Source organism: Protopterus annectens, chromosome 12.part0 (genome assembly GCF_019279795.1).
Source record: "Protopterus annectens isolate FY-2018-M chromosome 12.part0, PAN1.0, whole genome shotgun sequence".
NCBI lineage: Eukaryota > Metazoa > Chordata > Ceratodontiformes > Protopteridae > Protopterus > Protopterus annectens.
In genome coordinates this window covers 408,062,514-408,080,899 of record NC_056746.1, presented here as the reverse complement: position 1 = coordinate 408,080,899, position 18,386 = coordinate 408,062,514, and the positions used below count along the sequence as shown (strand labels likewise).

The 18,386-nt window shown below is 36.4% G+C and overlaps 1 protein-coding gene across 3 annotated transcripts in view; it reads right to left on the bottom strand.

Moving 5' to 3' along the window:
- LOC122816610 (regulator of G-protein signaling 11-like) overlaps positions 1 to 18,386 on the bottom strand; it is a 1,281,503-nt gene that overhangs the window by 587,265 nt on the left and 675,852 nt on the right. The gene's annotated exons all lie outside the window — the stretch shown is intronic.

The window sequence follows — 18,386 nt, the reverse complement described above, 5'->3', positions numbered from 1 at the left end:
CAAAATGATAATTTTGCACTTACTCACACAAGTCAGTAAAAGCAGAGAGGAAATTAGATATATGGTCAAATTAACATAAGGGCAGGCAACTAGAAAGACAGTGATGTTAAGAACACAACAGTAACTGGGTGGGAGGGTAGGGCAAAATTTTCTGCCTGACTCACAAGAGACAGAGCTGTGGTCTCTTTTCAAGTTTTAATATACAGTTAAAAGCAGAATACAAGTAAAGCAAAAGGTAAAGAAAACAAATCACAGTATTTAAAATAGAAAAAGGCAATAAAGTAATACAAAATACAACAAATAAAAAACAAACTAACCTTTCGCTCACAGCAAAGGGTAGCAGAGTCTGGGTGAGGCTTTCTAGTAAAGCTCTGAAATCTTTTATTTTACCCCTTAAATAGAAGGTTTAGTTCCTAGCTCCACCCCCTCAGTTCACGGGTGATTAACCATAACTGACCTGTTCTAGCTTATGTGTGAGTACTTAATTGATCTGTTCTGATTTCTGCCTGACTCACAAGAGATAGAGCTGTGGTCTATTTTCAAGTTTTAATATGCAGTTAAAAGCAGAATACAAGTAAAACACAAGGTAAAGAAAACAAATCACAGTATTCAAAATAGAAAAAGGTAATAAAGTAATACAAAATACAACAAATAAAAAGCAAACTAACCTTCCATCACAGCAAAGTGTAGCAGAGTCTGTGTGAGCTTGTCTAGGAAAGCTCTGAAATGTTTTATTTTACACCTTAAATAGAAGAGGCGGAAGACATGGCCAAAGGCAGGAAGAGAGGAGAAAGGCTAGGACTGTGGTAGTGAGGGTCAGAACTTTGAATGTTGGCAGTATGACTGGTATAGGGAGAGAGCTAGCTGATATGATGGACAGAAGGAAGGTTGGTATATTGTGTGTGCAAGAGACCAGATGGAAGGGGAGTAAGGCTAGGTGTATCGGAGGTGGGTTCAAATTGTTTTATCATGGTGTGGATGGGAGGAGAAATGGCGTAGGAGTTATTCTAAAGGAACAGTATGCTGAGAGTGTTTTGGAGGTGAAAAGAGTGTCAGATAGAGTGATGTTTATGAAGCTGGAAATTGATGGTGTAATGATGAATGTTGTTAGTGCATATGCTCCACAAGTTGGGTGTGCAATGGATGAGAAGGAAAAATTTTGGAGTGAATTGGATGAAGTGGTGATGACTGTACCCAAGGGTGAGAGAGTGGTGATTGGAGCAGATTTCAATGGGCATGTTGGTGAAGGGAACAGAGGGGATGAGGAAGTGATGGGTAGGTATGGTGTTAAACAAAGGAATGCAGAAGGTCAGATGGTAGTGGATTTTGTGAAAAGGATGGTCATGGCTGTGGTGAATAAGTATTTTAACAAGAGGGAGGAGCATAGGTGACATACAAGAGTGGAGGAAGATGCACACAGGTGGATTATATCTTATTTAGGAGGGCCAGTTTGAAGGAGATTGGAGACTGTAAAGTGGTGACCGGAGAAAGTGTAGTTAGGCAGCATAGGATAGTGGTTTGTAGGATGACATTGGTTATCAAGAAGAGGAGGAGGAGTGTGAGGGCAGCACCAAGGATCAAATGGTGGAAATTGAAAAAGGGTAATTGTGAGGTGGAGTTCAGGGATGAGTTAAGGCAGGCACTGGGTGGCAGTGAAGAGTTACCAAATTGCTGGGTAACTACAGCAGAGCTAGTAAGGGAGATGGCTAGAAAGGTGCTTGGTATCACATCTGGACAGAGGAAGGATGACAAGGTGGTGGAATGAGGAAGTACAGGAGAGTATACAGAGAAAGAGGTTGGCAAAGAAGAAGTGGGACTGTCAGAGAGATGAAGAAAGTAGACAGGAGTATAAGGAGATGAGGTGCATGGCAAAGAGGGAGGTGGCGAAGGATAAGGATAAGTCATATGAAGAGTTGTCTGAAAGGTTGGACACTAAGGAGGGAGAAAAGGACCTGTACCGATTGGCTAGACAGAGGGACCGAGCTAGGAAAGATGTGCAGCAGGTAAAGGTGATAAAGGATAATGAGAGAAACATACTCACAATCGAGGAGAGTGTGTTGAGGAGATGGAAAGAGTACTTTGAGGGATTGATGAATGAAGAGAATGAGAGGGAGAGATGGTTGGATGATGTAGGGATAGTGAATCATGAAGTACAATGGATTAGCAAGGAGGAAGTAAGGATATCTATGAAGTGAATGAAGAATGGAAAGTCTATTGGCCCAGATGACATACCTGTGGAAGCATGGAGGTGTTTAGGTGAAATGGCAGCGGAGTTTTTAACCAGATTGTTTAATGAAATCTTGGAAAGTGAGAGGATGCCTGAGGAATGGAGAAAAAGTGTTTTGGTACCGATTTTTAAGAATAAGGGTGATGTGCAGAGCTGTAGTAACTACATCAGTCACAGCATGAAGTTATGGGAAAGAGTAGTGGAAGCAAGGTTAAGAAGGGACATGATGATTAGTGATCAGCAGTATGGTTTCATGCCAGGAAAGAGCACTACAGATGTGACCTTTGCTCTGAGAGTGTTGATGGAGAAGTACAGAGAATGTTGGAAGGAGTTGCATTGTGTTTTTGTAGACTTAGAGAAAGCATATGACAGGGTGCCTAGAGAGGAGTTGTGGTATTGTATGAGGAAGTCAGGAGTGTCAGAAAAGTATGTAAGAGTTGTACAGGATATGTACGAGGGTAGTGTGACAGTGGTGAGGTCTGCGGTGGGAGTGACAGATGCGTTTAAGGTGGAGGTGGGGTTACATCAAGGATCAGCTCTGAGCCCTTTCTTATTTGCAATGGTGATGGACAGGTTGACAGACGAGATCAGACAGGAGTCCCCATGGACTATGATGTTTGCAGATGACATTGTGATCTGTAGTGAGAGTAGGGAACAGGTGGAGGAGACCCTGGAGAGATGGAGATATGCTCTAGAGAGAAGAAGAATGAAGGTCAGCAGGACTAAGACAGAATATATGTGTGTGAATGAGAGGGAGGATAGAGGAATGTTGAGGATGCAAGGAGTAGAGGTGGCGAAGGTGGATGAGTTTAAATACTTGGGGTCCATAGTTCAGAGTAACGGTGAATATGGAATATGGAAGAGAGTACAGGCAGGATGGAGTGGGTGGAGAAGTGTGCCAGGAGTGATTTGTGACAGACGAGTACCTGTAAGAGTGAAAGGGAAGGTCTACAAGAGGGTAATGAGACCAGCTATGTTATATGGGTTGGAGACAGTGGCATTGACAAAAAGGCAGGTGTTTGAGCTGGATGTGGCAGAATTAAAGATGTTAAGATTTGCACTGGGTGTGACGAGGGTGGACAGGATTAGGAATAAGTATATTAGAGGGTCAGCCCAGGTTGGAAGGTTTGGAGACAAAGCCAGAGAGGCACGATTACATTGGTTTGGACATGTGCTGAGGAGGGATGCTGAGTATATTGGGAAAAAGATGCTAAGGATGAAGCTACCAGGTAACAGGAAAAGAGGAAGGCCTAAGATAAGGTTTATGGATGTGGTGAGAGAGGACATGCAGGTGGTTGGTGTGACAAAGCAAGATGCAGAGGACAGGAAGAAATGGAAACAGGTGAGCTGCTATGGCGACTCCTGACGGGAACAGCCGAAAGAAGATGATGATGAAATAGAAGTAGTTCCTAGCTCCACCCCCTCAATTCACAAATGACTAACCTTAAATGACCTGTTCTATCTTATGTGTGAGTCCTTAACTGATCTGTTCTGATTTCTGCCTGACTCACAAGAGACAGAGCTGTTGATTCTTTTCAAGTTTTAATATGCAGTTAAAAGCAGAATACAATTAAAACACAAGGTAAAGAAAACAAATCACAGTATTCAAAATAGAAAAAGGCAATAAAGTAATACAAAATACAGCAAATAAAAAGCAAACTAAACTTTCCCTCACAGCAAACTATAGCAGAGTCTGGATGAGCCTTTCTAGTAAATCTATAAAATGTAATATTTTACCCCTTAAATAGAAGGTTTAGTTCCTAGCTCCACCCCCTCAGTTTACAGATGATAAACACTGACCTGTTCTATCTTATGTGTGAGTCCTTAAGTGATCTGCTCTGATTTTTGCCTGACTCAAAAGAGACTAACAAATGAAAAGCAAACTAACCTTTCCCTCACAGCAAAGTGTGGCAGAGTCTTTAGTGACCCTTTCTAGTAAAGCTCTGAAATGTTTTATTTTATCCCTTAAATAGAAGGCTTAGTTCCTAGCTCAAAACCCTCAGTTCACAAATGATTAACCTTAACTGACCTGTTCTAACTTATCTATGAGTCCTTAATTGATCTGCTCTGATTTCTGCCTGACTCACAAGAGACAGAGCTGTGGTCTCTTTTCAAGTTTTAATATGCAATTAAAAGCAGAATACAAGTAAAACACAAGGTAAAGAAAACAAATCACCGTATTCAAAATAGAAAAAGGCAATAAAGTAATACAAAATACAAAAAATAAAAAGCAAACTAACCTTTCCCTCACAGCAAAATGCAGCAGAGTCTGGGTGAGCCTTTCTGGTAAAGCTCTGAAATGTTTTATTTTACCCCTTAAATAGAAGGTTTAGTTCCTAGCTCCACCACCTCAGTTGACAGATGATTAACCTTAGCTGACCTGTTCTATCTTATGTGTGAGTCCTTAATTGATCTGCTCTGACTTCTGCCTGACTCACAAGAGACAGAGCTGTGGTCTCTTTTCAAGTTTTAATATGCAATTAAAAGCAGAATACAAGTAAAACACAAGGTAAAGAAAACAAATCACAATATTCAAAATAGAAAAAGGCAATAAAGTAATACAAAATGCAACAAATAAAAAGCAAACTAACATTTCCCTCACAGCAAAGTGTAGCAGAGTCTGGGTGAGTCTTTCTAGTAAAGCATTGAAATATTTTATTTTACCCCTTAAATAGAAGGTTTAGTTCCTAGCTCCACCCCCTCAGTTCACAGATGATTAACCGTAATTGACCTGTTCTATCTTATGTATGAATACTTAATTGATCTGTTCTGATTTCTGCCTGACTCACAAGAGACAGAGCTGTGGTCTATTTTCAAGTTTGTTCAAGCTATACAATGTTTACTGGGTATGGTCAACTATTTAAGCAATTTTATACCAGAGTTCAGTGAGTTGACAGCACCTTTGAAACAGCTCACATGTAAGAATGTTACATGGTCATGGCTAGAACATCACCAGAGAGCATTTGAAGATCTTAAGCAGAAAATAGCTACTCCACCTACATTAAGATACTATGATGTCAACAAACCAGTGACTCTTCCCTACAATGCTTCAAAATTTGGTCTTGCTGCATAAATGCTTCTATAAGGTAGACCAGTAGCTTTTGCATCCAGAAAACTTACCCAGACTGAAATGCAATATGCTCAGCTTGAGAAAGAACTTTTGGCAATAGCGTTTGCATATTCCAAGTTTCATGATTATATCTATGGTCAAGATATTCAGATTGAAAATTACTATCAACCTCTGGTTACTATTTCAAAGAAGCCTATACATTCAGCTCCAGCAGGATTACAAATATTGATGTTTAAATTGCAAAAGTACAACTACACAATGGTCTATACAAAAGGCAAACTTCTTTATCTGGCTGATACCTTATCCAGATCACCCAGAAATACAACAGAACAGCTTGACAAAGAAATTTTTGACTTTGATGTTATTTAAGTGCATAATTTTTCTACCACAAGACTTGATGAGCTAAGAGATCATACAAATACTGATTCAGTTTTGTAAAAGCTCAACCACTACATTAATGTTCAATTGCCATCAAAGCGATCTAATGTACCACCTGAAGTGCAACCCTACTTTCCTTACAAAGATGAGATGTTGATGGAAGATGATATTATTTTCAAAGGTCTTAAAATTGTTGTTCCTGCTTTCTTACAACAAGAATACATCCAGATTTTGCATCATGGTCACCTGGGTTCTGAAACTTCCAAAAGAAGGGTGAGAGAACTAGTGTTTTGGACTTCTCTTGCAAAAGACTTTCATAGAGTACTTTCTTTTTGTTCAGTATGCAATAGCCCTAAACCGCATTTGCAAAAATAACCACTTCAGCTAAGTCAAGTTCCTGAACTACTTTGGTCAACAGTAGCCGGTGACATATTCAAGTGGAACAATCAACATTACTTAGTACTGGTAGACTCTTATTTGAATTGGTTTGAGATCGATTTACTACCTAACCTAACTTCCACTACTGTTATTACCAAGTTGAAACGTCATTTCTCAGTCCATGGAAGTCGATAAAAGCTTATCTCTGAAAATGGTACCCAATATACCACTCAGCTGTTTCAGAAATTTGCAAGAGAATGGGACTTTGTACATGTTACTAGTAGTCCAGAATATCCACAATCAAATGGACTAGCTGAACATGCAGTACAGAGTGCAAAGCAATTACTTGAGAAGTCAAAGCATGACAATACCGATGTTTTTTTAAACGTACTCAATCTCAGAAATATACCCTGTGATGATATACTTGGCTTACCTGCTCTTTTGTCTAGGCAAACAAGAGCAACACTGCCTATCACTTCCAGTTTATTCAGGCCTAAGGCTAAAAGCAACAAAGCAATCAAAGCCCAGTTGTTCAGAAAGCATTCTTTCCAGAAGTCCAGCTATGACAAATTGAGCAAATTTCTTCATCTGTTGAAAGGAGAGACAGTGAGGATACAAACGGTGAAAGGTTTCGACTGGATTGGTCAAGTAACAAAGATATGTGAAGAGCTGAGATCCTATCTTGTGAAATCTGAGGATGTGGAGTACAGCAGGAATCACAGACATATAATCCCTGTACCAGAACTGTTATCACAGAATTGTTCCTGTGATACAGACTCTAAATCTCAGAGTGACTCAGATATTGTTCCAGTCCCAGAACATGTCTTGCTTCCCACTACCATTTCTGATAATGTTCAAAAGGTCCCTAAGGTTGAACATTTGGCAGAGACAATCCCAGTTAGTAATTTTAATTCCAATGTATACATCACATGATATGGCCATATCTCTAGGCCCAGTGTGAGATACACAGCAACTTGGACATAGTTGTATATACGTATCTAGTTTTGTATAAGTGCATAATTAAAAATTACTTTGTACCTATAACATGTTAGTCAATATTGTCAATGTTATTTTTCAAACAGAGAGGATGTACAATAACAGATGTGTTGTACCTTTAAGAAGCATTTCTAGACCTGAACATGCAGTATAAATAGCAAGCATGTGCTGACTTCAGTGCCATTTTGTGAGTACAGCCAGACTGTGAACATCTATGCATGAGACAGGTAGTTTGCATATATGTTTGTGTTTGTATATAATAAAGCTGCTTGAACAGAACCCACAATGTTCATCTACTTCATCCTGACTAGATGAGCAACAACATTTATCTGCTCTTTTAGTTGGAATGAACATCCAACCCTTTTTTAAAACATTACATTCAAAATCATTAAGTATAATCATAAAATGAGTTTATCCACAATGCTATAACTTTAATGGCTGTTGAAGGCCATACATTTGAATATCAGGGAATGCTATTCCACCATTATCCCAACATTTTCTGTGCCAATCAAAGGAAACTCTTAGTTTATTAGGATGCCAACAAAAATTTAAGCAGGATATTATTTATGTTCATAATTTTTCTGGGCAGAGATAGTACTAAAGATTGTACAAAAAACATTTTAAGGAGAACTATCATCTTAATAAGCATTAATCTTTCTTCCATGGTAAAGAATAATTTTTACAATTTGTGACTAAACTTAAAATTTTTATCAACAAACTGTTGAAAGTTTAATATCATTTCTTTACTATTAGACATATCGGTTATACCAAAGTATTTCATTTAATTGCTATTCCAATTGAAGTTAGAATATTTTTTGTACAAATGTTTTAATTTTTTTTATTAATAATATACTTGTTTTATTATGATTAAATCTTAAGTTTGAGATTTCTTCAAATTGACTCACAGAACTAATTATATGTTCTAATGAATTTTTTATATTTCTTATTGTTAGTAAAATATCATTAGCAAATAGATGAATCTATTAGAAAAGGGCTCTATAGCTAATGCAAAAAAGTAAAGGTGATAATGGACAGCCTTCTTTTTTTGCCTTTTTATAATTTAAAGGAATTAGAAAGAAAAGAACCTATTTTAAAATAAGCACAATAGTTATTGTATAACTTAGACATTAATGCAAATCAGGTAAAAAATTATACACTTTCAGTGTTTTATACAAGTATGATAAATCGTCTGAGTCAAAAGCCTTATCTAAATCGAGACTAATGATAGAAAGCTCTTTTTTATTTTATTTGCATAGTCCATTAATGCATGTTTTCTTATTATATTATCCTGTACTTGCCTATTTAAAATAAACCCAGTATGATAATTGTTAATTAGTTTAGGTGTAAGTAGATTAATTCTGTGAACTAAAATGGACATTAACATCTTATAGTCCACATTTAAAAGTGAAATGGGTCTGAATGATGAACACTTTATAGGATCATTATCTTGTTTTAAAATGGTGGATATAAGGGAATATTCCCACAATCGATGGATTTCCTCAGTTGTTTGTATTTCTCTATAGACCTTACCTAATATCTGAACTGCATCATCTGGTAGTATTTTATATAGTTCTGGTATAAGAACATCTAAGTCCGGTGTCTTATTATTTTTTTAGTTTTTTATTTGATCTTTCATTTCTGTTAAGCAAATGGTCTGTCAATCGTTTTACTTGTTCTGAATATGCCTGAAGTTTAAGTTTTTCCAGGTTTATTGAAACTTTATGATTTAGAATTTCAAAACATGTTGTATTTATGTTTTTAAGTTCAGACTGACTGATAATGTCATTTGGTTTTAGATTTAACTTTAGTGTGTCTATTTTGGCATGCAGTATATTTAATTCTTTGTCCCATTCTCTTGTTTTATTAATATACCAGCTTGTAACTCTTCCATTTAAGTAAGCACTTAGTGAATCCCACAGGACAATGTCAGTTACTTCACAATTCATGTTTATTTCTAGAAAATGTTTGATCTCTTTAACATAACAATCTTTGAATCCTTTAGTTTAATAACGTACACTGGTAATCTCCTGTGATGTATTAGGTTGTCAGTCTTTAAAATAATATTAAAGATTGTAGTATTATGGTCAGATAATATACATGAAACTATTAAAACTTATCTGATATGTGATAATAAATTGTTTAAGACAAAAATTTTATCAATATTTCTTTCTGTTCCATATCTGCATGAATAATGGGTAAACTGAAGTGAGTTTGTTTTCCTTAACTCATCTATATCCTTTAAATTTATTAGATTTACAAAATTTGTTTTAAGTGTTTGGCTAAAGATGTGACTCTCAGCTTTGTATCTGCAAACAAATCTTTGTCTGATAAAATACAATTAAAATCACCAGCCATTATGACCTCACCTTTCATGTAACAGGCTATAATGTCTAAGTAATTTTTGGCATCTTTAGCTCCAACCCCTTGAATCTAATAAGAGTTCACCAATGTATATAGTTTTCTGTTCCAGTCAGTTATAACAATGCTTAACATACCATTTAATCAACATAGGTATCTTTTACTTTAGACATTACTGGTGAGTTCTTCCATAAAATGAGGGTGCCTCATCTTTTAGTTTGAAAGCCAGAACCTGCAAAAAACAAATAAGTCTTTAATGAGAGTTTATTTACACCTTTGAAGAAGTTTTTTTTTATGTGAAAGATTGAAAGCACTTATTATTTTGTTTTATTTATTAATAAATATATTTAGTTCATTGCCATCTTCTGACCTTTTTGTTTTTTAGCAGTTTGTGACGACTTTTTGTGTTGAAGTGTTATTAATATCTTTATTAAATAAATGTGTTTCCTATAGAAATACTATTTGAGCTTTATGTAATTGCAGGTATTTGAACAGACTCTCCCTCTTTACTGGATTATTCAATCCATTAATATTAATAGACATGCAGACATTTATATGTTGTTTTTCTTTCGGCTTTTCCCGGTTAGGGGTCACCACAGCGGAACTCCAGTCCGCTAATGATTGGCAGTCGATTTTTATGGTGCTGAGGTGCCAGCCCGATGCCCAACCTTCAACGAAGGCACACCCATGCACGCATGTCTTTTGAACGTCACTCGACCATGGGGAGGACATGCAGACTCCACACAGAAGGTGCTCCAGCTGAGAATCAAATGGGAGAACCTCTTGCTGTGAGGCGACAATGCTACCGCTGCACCACTGCGGCTTCTATGCAGGCATTTATATAAAAGAGAAAAAAACACAAGTATAATAAAATCTTATTGATATACAGAATATATTATATACTTTGTATATAACAATATGAAATCTTCAGCTATGGTCAAAACTTTTGAAACAAATAAAAAACTACCCAAGGATATAACCCTAAAACATTCTACCATTGAATAACGTATTCCTAGTTTGGTAAAAAAGATGAACAAACTAACTCTCAAACTCTCCATTAGACTAACAATCGTAGCTCATGCTTCTGATTCATATTAATGTGTATCACATTTTTATTATGCATCATCTTAAAAAAGCCTGTCAGTGAGTTATTATGAATAAGAAAAACTGTGTCAAAGTATCCCAATCACTAAAACGCCATAGCACTCAAAGAAATAACATTCAATGATTCAGAAAGCACTATTTGTATGAGATGTTTAATATAAAGTAGAATGTCAATATTTAAAGGAGACATAGCATATAAACTTGCATTAAAAGAATGACAGTTAGGTGTGATACAGGTTTAACTTGTAAAATTTTTTGTGCTACTCTAATTATTTGATATCATTCCAATAGTAACATTTATATACGTAAAAATCTATATTTTTTTGTACTTTGTTTATAATGTTAATAGCTTGTTTTTCCTGGGTGCAACTGCATGTCACATATACTATCAGTAGCACACTACTGTATCATTTTAAGAGCACAGAATGTTACTTAACATGCCTCTTTAGTGCCATTTGTTTCCTCTTTTGTTATATTTAATAGTACATTACTCAGCTATGCCAAGATATCAGAAAGTGTGCCACCTAACATAAGTTTCATCATAATACTGATTCACTTTTAATAAGATGAATAGTTTAACCTTTTAAACTCTAAGTGAAAATAAGTGGCTTTAATTTCATATATAACTAAAAGAATTAAATTTTAACATTTTAGAAAGGGAACTATTAACCATTTGAAGTAGAGAAAGAAAGAAATGATTTACGTTATAAAAAGTAATATGCAGCACCTGTTCATAAGTATTCAAGCACTTATTCAAATTAATAATAATTCATAACCATGAAATACACCAATTTTCATTTATCCTTCAGTTTTTACTGTTTTTGTGATTAATCAATCATCTTTTGTTGCATTTCTCTTCAAAGAAGTTGATAGATTCCAGTCCATTTCTTCTGTTTTTTTTTCTAGGATTTTATTTTTCTGTATAAAGTCCATTGCATCTTCTAAAGTGTTAAAAATCTTTTGGGTGAAACCTTACTTTTGCTGGAAACAATAGTTGTGCTTTAATATTGCTGTTCTTTAAGCTTTTAACAAGTGGCACACATGCTTTTTTCTTGGACATCACTAATCTAGAATAGTCATTGTCAAATCTTATAGTGTTTCCTTTAATTTTAACTGAATAATTAGTCCATGCAGCTTTTAAGACTAAATCCTTCTCTTGACTTGAGAAAAATCTTATGGTCACTGACCTTGATGGTGTTTTTTTAAGAGGATTTAGGCAGTGATCTATATGCCCTTTCAATGTCAAAGGAAAAAGTTTCAGACTGGTTCAAAGTTTTAGGCAGCCAGGCATTAAGGAAGTGAATCATACTGTCTCCCTCTTCTTTTTCAGGAATCTTGTAAATTCTGATGTTTTCCTTCTATATCTGTTCTGTAAGCCTTCTATTTAATCCTGGAATAAATTGTTTTGTTTCAGAAGAAATTCAGTGTTATTCTCATTTTCAAGTAATCTTCCATCAAACTCAGACAGTGCCTCTTCTATACTCGAGATTTGTGATGACTGTTGTTGAAGAGATTCACTCAGCACTTCATCTTGTTTTTTACATTCCTCTAAAATTGTCCATTTTGCTTTTTAATTTATCTATCTTTACAGATAACTCACTGATGTTACTTAGTATCCCCTGTATGTTTTTTATAGTACTGTCCTGTACACTAGGCTTAGAGTGGTGCATTTTGAGACAATTAGTTCTTTCTGAATTTCTTGACAGGAAAAACCAATTAAAATAGTTTCAGACTTGTTATTTTTCATAGTAAATCTTTCAGCAGATGTTCAACTATAAATCCATCAAGTTTTGAAACATTCTATTTGAGATTTTTAGTAAAATCCTGTCAGGGATGTTAAACTGAAGCAGAGCTAAAAAAAAGTGCTGTTAACTGCTCACCATCTTGGTCACAATCCCTCTGTTAATAGTATTTTTGAGAACATATCATAACACAAGTTAATGCCAAAGTGAATAACCCTTATTTTGCTTATTCTGAAATCCATAAAAATGTGTGTGTGTGTGTGTGTGTGTGTGTGTGTGTGTGTGTGTGTGTGTGTGTGTGTGTGTGTGTGTGTATACACACATACATTTAGGAATTATTTGTGATTAAAAGATCATAATGTCTACATATGAAATATCAACATCACATCATTGAAGCATGTAACATCATCACGTTGTCTGCATGCTCTGTTGATTACCATGAGTGGGCTAAACCAACTGCAAGTGATTTTGCAGGGGGCAAGCCCCACTTGCACACCCCCCCACTAATAACACTAACTCTAAGATCACGCAATCCCAAAGGAAAGGGAATATTTCCCTACTGAGTGACAGTTGATATTGCGCACACATCAACCAAATGTGCTCATTCAGTGTATTTTGCACCCATTTATGTGTATGTATATATATATATATATATATATATATATATATATATATATATATATATATATATATGGGTCCCCTACACATGGTCAACATTTCAGAATGTCGAAAACCATATGGCCGAGACCATATGCTCAACATTGGAAATGTCGACCATGCGAAACTGGCATCTCCGCACAGTGAGGAATAGAAAGATTTCCATCTTCTGCACTGTAGTGCGATCTCGGAGTTGGTATATTAATATTTAAGTTATGGGGGCATGTGGGGGGGTGGTGCCCCCCCACGGGGGGGGTGCAGGGGGTGGAGCTCCCCTGCTAGCAGTGTGAAGGTAAGTTGTTTTTTTTTTTGTTTGTTTTTTTATTTCATGGTCGACATTTCAAATGTCAATCATATTGTCTCAGCCATATGGTCTTCGACATTCTGAAATGTCGACCATGTATAGAAGACCCATATATATATATTTATATATATATATATATATATATATATATATATATATATATATATATATATATATATATATATATATATACATGCATATATTAGGTATGGGATATATACCATTAACTACTAATGAGCTATCTACAGTGATTATGTGGTATTCAGCAGTTCAAGAGAATTCAATTTTCAATAAAGGCAACATGGAGACTAGATCCCACATAATGTCTCTTATATGTTAATTGTTAAGCCTCCTGACATGACAGCTCTATAGATCAGTGAGGCATAACTGTTGTGATTTATGAAATATGCTATACTCTGCAACTTAGTTTTAGCTAAAGATTTATAAAATATGTTATACTCTGTAAGGTTGTTTTATCTAGTGATTTATGAAATATGTTATACTCTGCAATTTAGTTTTAGCTAAAGATTTATAAAATATGTCATACTCTGCAAGGACATTTTAGCTAGTGACTTATGAAATTTGTTGTACTCTGCAAGTTTACTTTGCACATTTGTTTTAGCTACTGATTTATGGAATATGTTCTAATCTGCAAGTAGTATAATGTATTTAAAAAATCAAAGTGTGTGGTTGCAATATTCTTATCTGTCTACTGTTGAATAATCAGTTTCACTCATACATTTAGTGTAACTGGCACAATGTTTTGGACTACCTAAAAGGGTGTCACAGTGATGTTAGAAAACTAAAAAACAGTTAAAAGCTTGATACTGAGGCAAATAAGGCAATAAAGTTTATGTTCCTAGTGTATTATATTAGCCAAAACTTCTGAGAAGGCCCGGCTTAATGCCAGGGCCACTTCAGTGCAGCATAAAACATGGAAACATAATGGGTTTCATATGCGTTTTAAGGTCATTTAGTCCAAAGGCCTTGTACGCCTTACCAAATACTAAACCTCAGGTTTTACCTTCTTTCTCAAAAAGATGTAGAACAGTTAGTCCTGGGATAAACTTGAGAGCACCTATCCAGTCATCTAGGATTAGTCTGAAGGAAAATATTGAGTCACATTGATTAACCTGAAGAGGGAGTCTATTCCAGAGAAGGAGGAGGCACTGGGTGATGAATCTGTCTGTCCATTATGGTCAGTTTATCTACTGCTTGAGGTTCAGATGTCTGATTCTAGTATTAGCTGAGCTGTTTGACTTATTGAGATATAGTAGATCAAGAAGTGCTGGAAGCTAGTACAGATCCCCTGTCATGAGCTTATAGGTCACGGCATATAGGGCAAGACTTTCAGTCTCTCCTGCCAACTAGTTTTCTTAAAACCAGAAACATTTTTTGTTTGGAGACTCTGAGACTCTTCAAGTTTGTTGATATGACATACCAAATGGAGCACTGTACTCAGTAACAGGTTTGATCGGTGCTGAATGCAGGAAAATGATAGCCACTATAGATCTGGATGAAAAATAACTTTGGCTATTAGTTATGCTGAGTAGAAGAATTTACTGACTACAGATGCTATATGATGATCAAAGCAGAGCTAACTGTCTACCCAAATGCCTAGGTCCCTAACTATGTTTTCATTTAGTAGGGGGTGACTTCTATACAGTAGAATGTGGTCAATATCTGTTTTTCAACATAGACAATACTATACTTTTTAGCATTCAATTTAAACCCATTTTCCATATACAGGGTATTAACTAGGTTATGTTCTTTCTGAAGAGTACAGGCATTTTGATGGGGTTTTCACATCTGCACCCAGTTTGCAGCTGTCTGCATATTTGTCTCACCAAAGTTCCTGGTTATCATTGCTGAGATCAGAGAAGTAGATGCCAAGTATGAGAGGACACAGTACTGAACTCTTGAGGGCCTCACTAGTTACCTTAGCACTACTTGAAGAAGCATCTGCCACATGACTGATGTGGGTTCTGTCTCTCAGCCAACTGGTTATCCATTTTACTGTTTGAAAAAATTATGCTTATGGATTTCAGTTTACTTACAATTTTGATATTGGATATGGCATCAAAAGCTTTGGCTAGATTAAGGTAAGCTGTATGAACAGTGTGACCATTCTCAGCAGTTTGCACAACACTCAAAAAAATTAACAAGGTTTAACAGACATAATCTCTTTCTGATGAAATCAAATTGCTGGGGCTCAAGCCTAATGAGATTCTTAATATCATAATTAATGACACTGGTTATAATATGCTCCATAGTTTTTCTGATCAAACTTGTAAGGCTGACTGATCTGTAATTTCCCAGGCCTGAGGTTGGCAAATTCCATTTCCATGTCTATAAAATACTTGCTGATTCTCATGTCACTTAACTTTCTCAAGTTCTTTAAATTGTAAATGATTTAGTAGTATATCCAGTCTGGTTTATCTGGTCTATAAGGTGTCTTACCTCTTGTACGACAATTAACATTTTTCTGGATTGTTTTAACTGGTTTACTATCAAATTTCTGAACGGAGATGCTCGGCAGATGGAAAGTGTAAAACTTGGTTGTTCGAATTTCCATCTTGCTGAGCATCCATGTTTTCGAAAGTTTATATCAGCAAATGCATTGTGCATTTGCTGATATGAACTCAAAATACTGTATGGAGATTGCGGTACAGTGCGGTTTGGAAACTAATCCCTTTCCTCAATGTAGTGTGATCTCGGAGTTGGAATATATAGTTAGCAGGGGGGTGAGGTATAGGAGTTTCATTTACATGAGCTCCTATATGGACATCATGTGATCTTTTCAGAGACAATGTCAAATCTGCTGAATTTGATCAGCTGATTCGACATTGTGCCATAGTGTTGATGTTGACATTCATTGTTTTGATTTGGTGTTGTGAACGGCATTTATTTTGCCATGCGCAAATTTGATAGTAAACCGTTTTAACTACATATTCCAAAACACCCAATAAAATATAAAATAGTAATTCATTATACATGGGGATCTGGCAATGTCCCAGAAGTATACCTCTCAATAACTTGGTTATAGAGTCATGGACAAAGACAAAAATAAAGGGGATAACAAAGGTCCAAAATTACAGACAGATTTGAAATATTGCTGTTATGAATTTAGACAGTTGCTAGAATTACAGGCTATGCATTAGCATGAATTTTCTTTAGGAAATGTCTATCATAATTTAGTGTCTGCAATCTTCAGTGACTTGTCAGCAAACCACAAATTTTATAAGGGACAGACCAAAATAAAGGGGCAAAAATCTGAACATTGCCAAGTAACATACACAACTGAAGATATTTTGACCAAGAACTGCTCATATTATAATAGTGATTGCTTTAGGGAGCTAAAGCAGAAAAACAAAGTAATTTGCCTTTTATATACCACACCATGCAAAAGTTGAATGTTCAAATTCCTGGTGCAGAATGCTTCAGAAGTTAGAATGTGTCATACATGTGATAACTAAGATAGGGCCACCACATGTACACTAACTCCTACAGGCTTTTCAGGTTCACTTTTCAGTCCCACCCTGCCCCCCCCCCCCCAAAAAAAAAAATCATTGCTTTAACAGCATTAAAAGAACAGAAGAGGGAATCATCATTATTCACAATCAGAACAGAGAGAAGAATTCTGTTGAGGATCTGCAATTATTTTTGACGGAGTATCTCTACTCAGCCTTTGAGTTCTATAGCAATGTTGTGCTCCCTCATTCTCCCCACATGCAAGTCTCTTCTGGTTCTTTGGGGAGGAAGGTGTTATTAGCCACAGCTGTAACTAGGGAAGGGTGGAATCGGCATCTGAATCTGCTAGGGGCAGCAATCTGCAGGTTATGATGGCGCAGGGGTACAGTGCTGGCATTGCATTATGAAGATGCAAAGATAGAATTATTTACAAAATTCCAGACAGCTGTGCTGGCAGCAATTACAAATCCACTGCACTATTTCTCCTGGTATGGCTGGCAGTACTTCCTGTCTTCACAGAAGCAAACAATGTAAAGCAATACCAACTAACTTTGCCCCACACATTCATTATCCCAAATAAATGGATACATTTGCACTAATCAGAAGCTGCAGCACATACGAATGTGGATCAGGAAAGACATGCAGGATGTGTAGGAAATGTGAAGAAATGGAATCAAGGATAACTATGGTAACTAGGTGGAAAATGCTCTACATGGAGAAAGACAAAGTACAAGCTGTTTTGTTGTACTATTAATCCTATATATGGGTCAGTTGTACTATTATAACCCAGACAAGGCCATAAGAAAAGGTTGTTGAAAGAATTAAAGGATTTCTGTTGAGGGGGAGCAGAGAGCAATACACAGGGTGGATTGGGGATGCCAGACTTGGAAGCATATTAAAGGGCAGCACAATTAAGGTAGGAATGTTTAATCCAAATGATTACCTACGAGGCAAAATGGAAGGAAAACTCATAACATTTGTGATTTTTCTGGCAAATCGCTGGGATGATCTGAGAATTGAAGGCACTAAAGAATGATATACATTTGTGGCTGCAGTGGTACAGTGGTTAGCGTTGTCGCCACATATCAAGAGGTTCTCTGGTTCAATTCTCGGCTGGGGTATGTGCTGTGTGGAGTCTGCATGTCCTCCCTGTGGTCATGTGGGTTTGCTCCAGTTTCCTCCCACATTCCAAAAACATGCAGTAGGTGGACTGGACACTCTAAATTGACCATAGGTGTGAGTATATGGTAAAGGTAAATCACTGTGGCAGGGCTAGCTGCCCAGCAATGTAAACCTTGGCTCAAGATGATTGTCACTTTTGAAGTGACACCCCAATCCCATGTGCAAAATGGGAAAAGAGGTTGAAGATGGCTGTTTGGGAAGTAATATTTCAGGTCTGAACTTCAAGACCTAAACAAAATATAATTTCTTCCCTAAAAAAAGACCAAATTTCTTTACTCAGGTGTTTGTAGTTTGCAGAAAAGAAAATTATGTGCAAAGCTAAAGTACTGCAGCCTGTATGAAAAGTCACAGTGGCTATCCATTCTTTACAGAGGCACTTATCTGCTAAATACTCTCTAACACAGGGCTACTGCCCGTCCTTTAAAATTACTCCAAATTAGAGGTCAAAGCGACTACCTGAGGAGCTTTCAAGAAAGTGCACACACTTTAGTCAGACCCAGATTCTAACTAACCATTGGA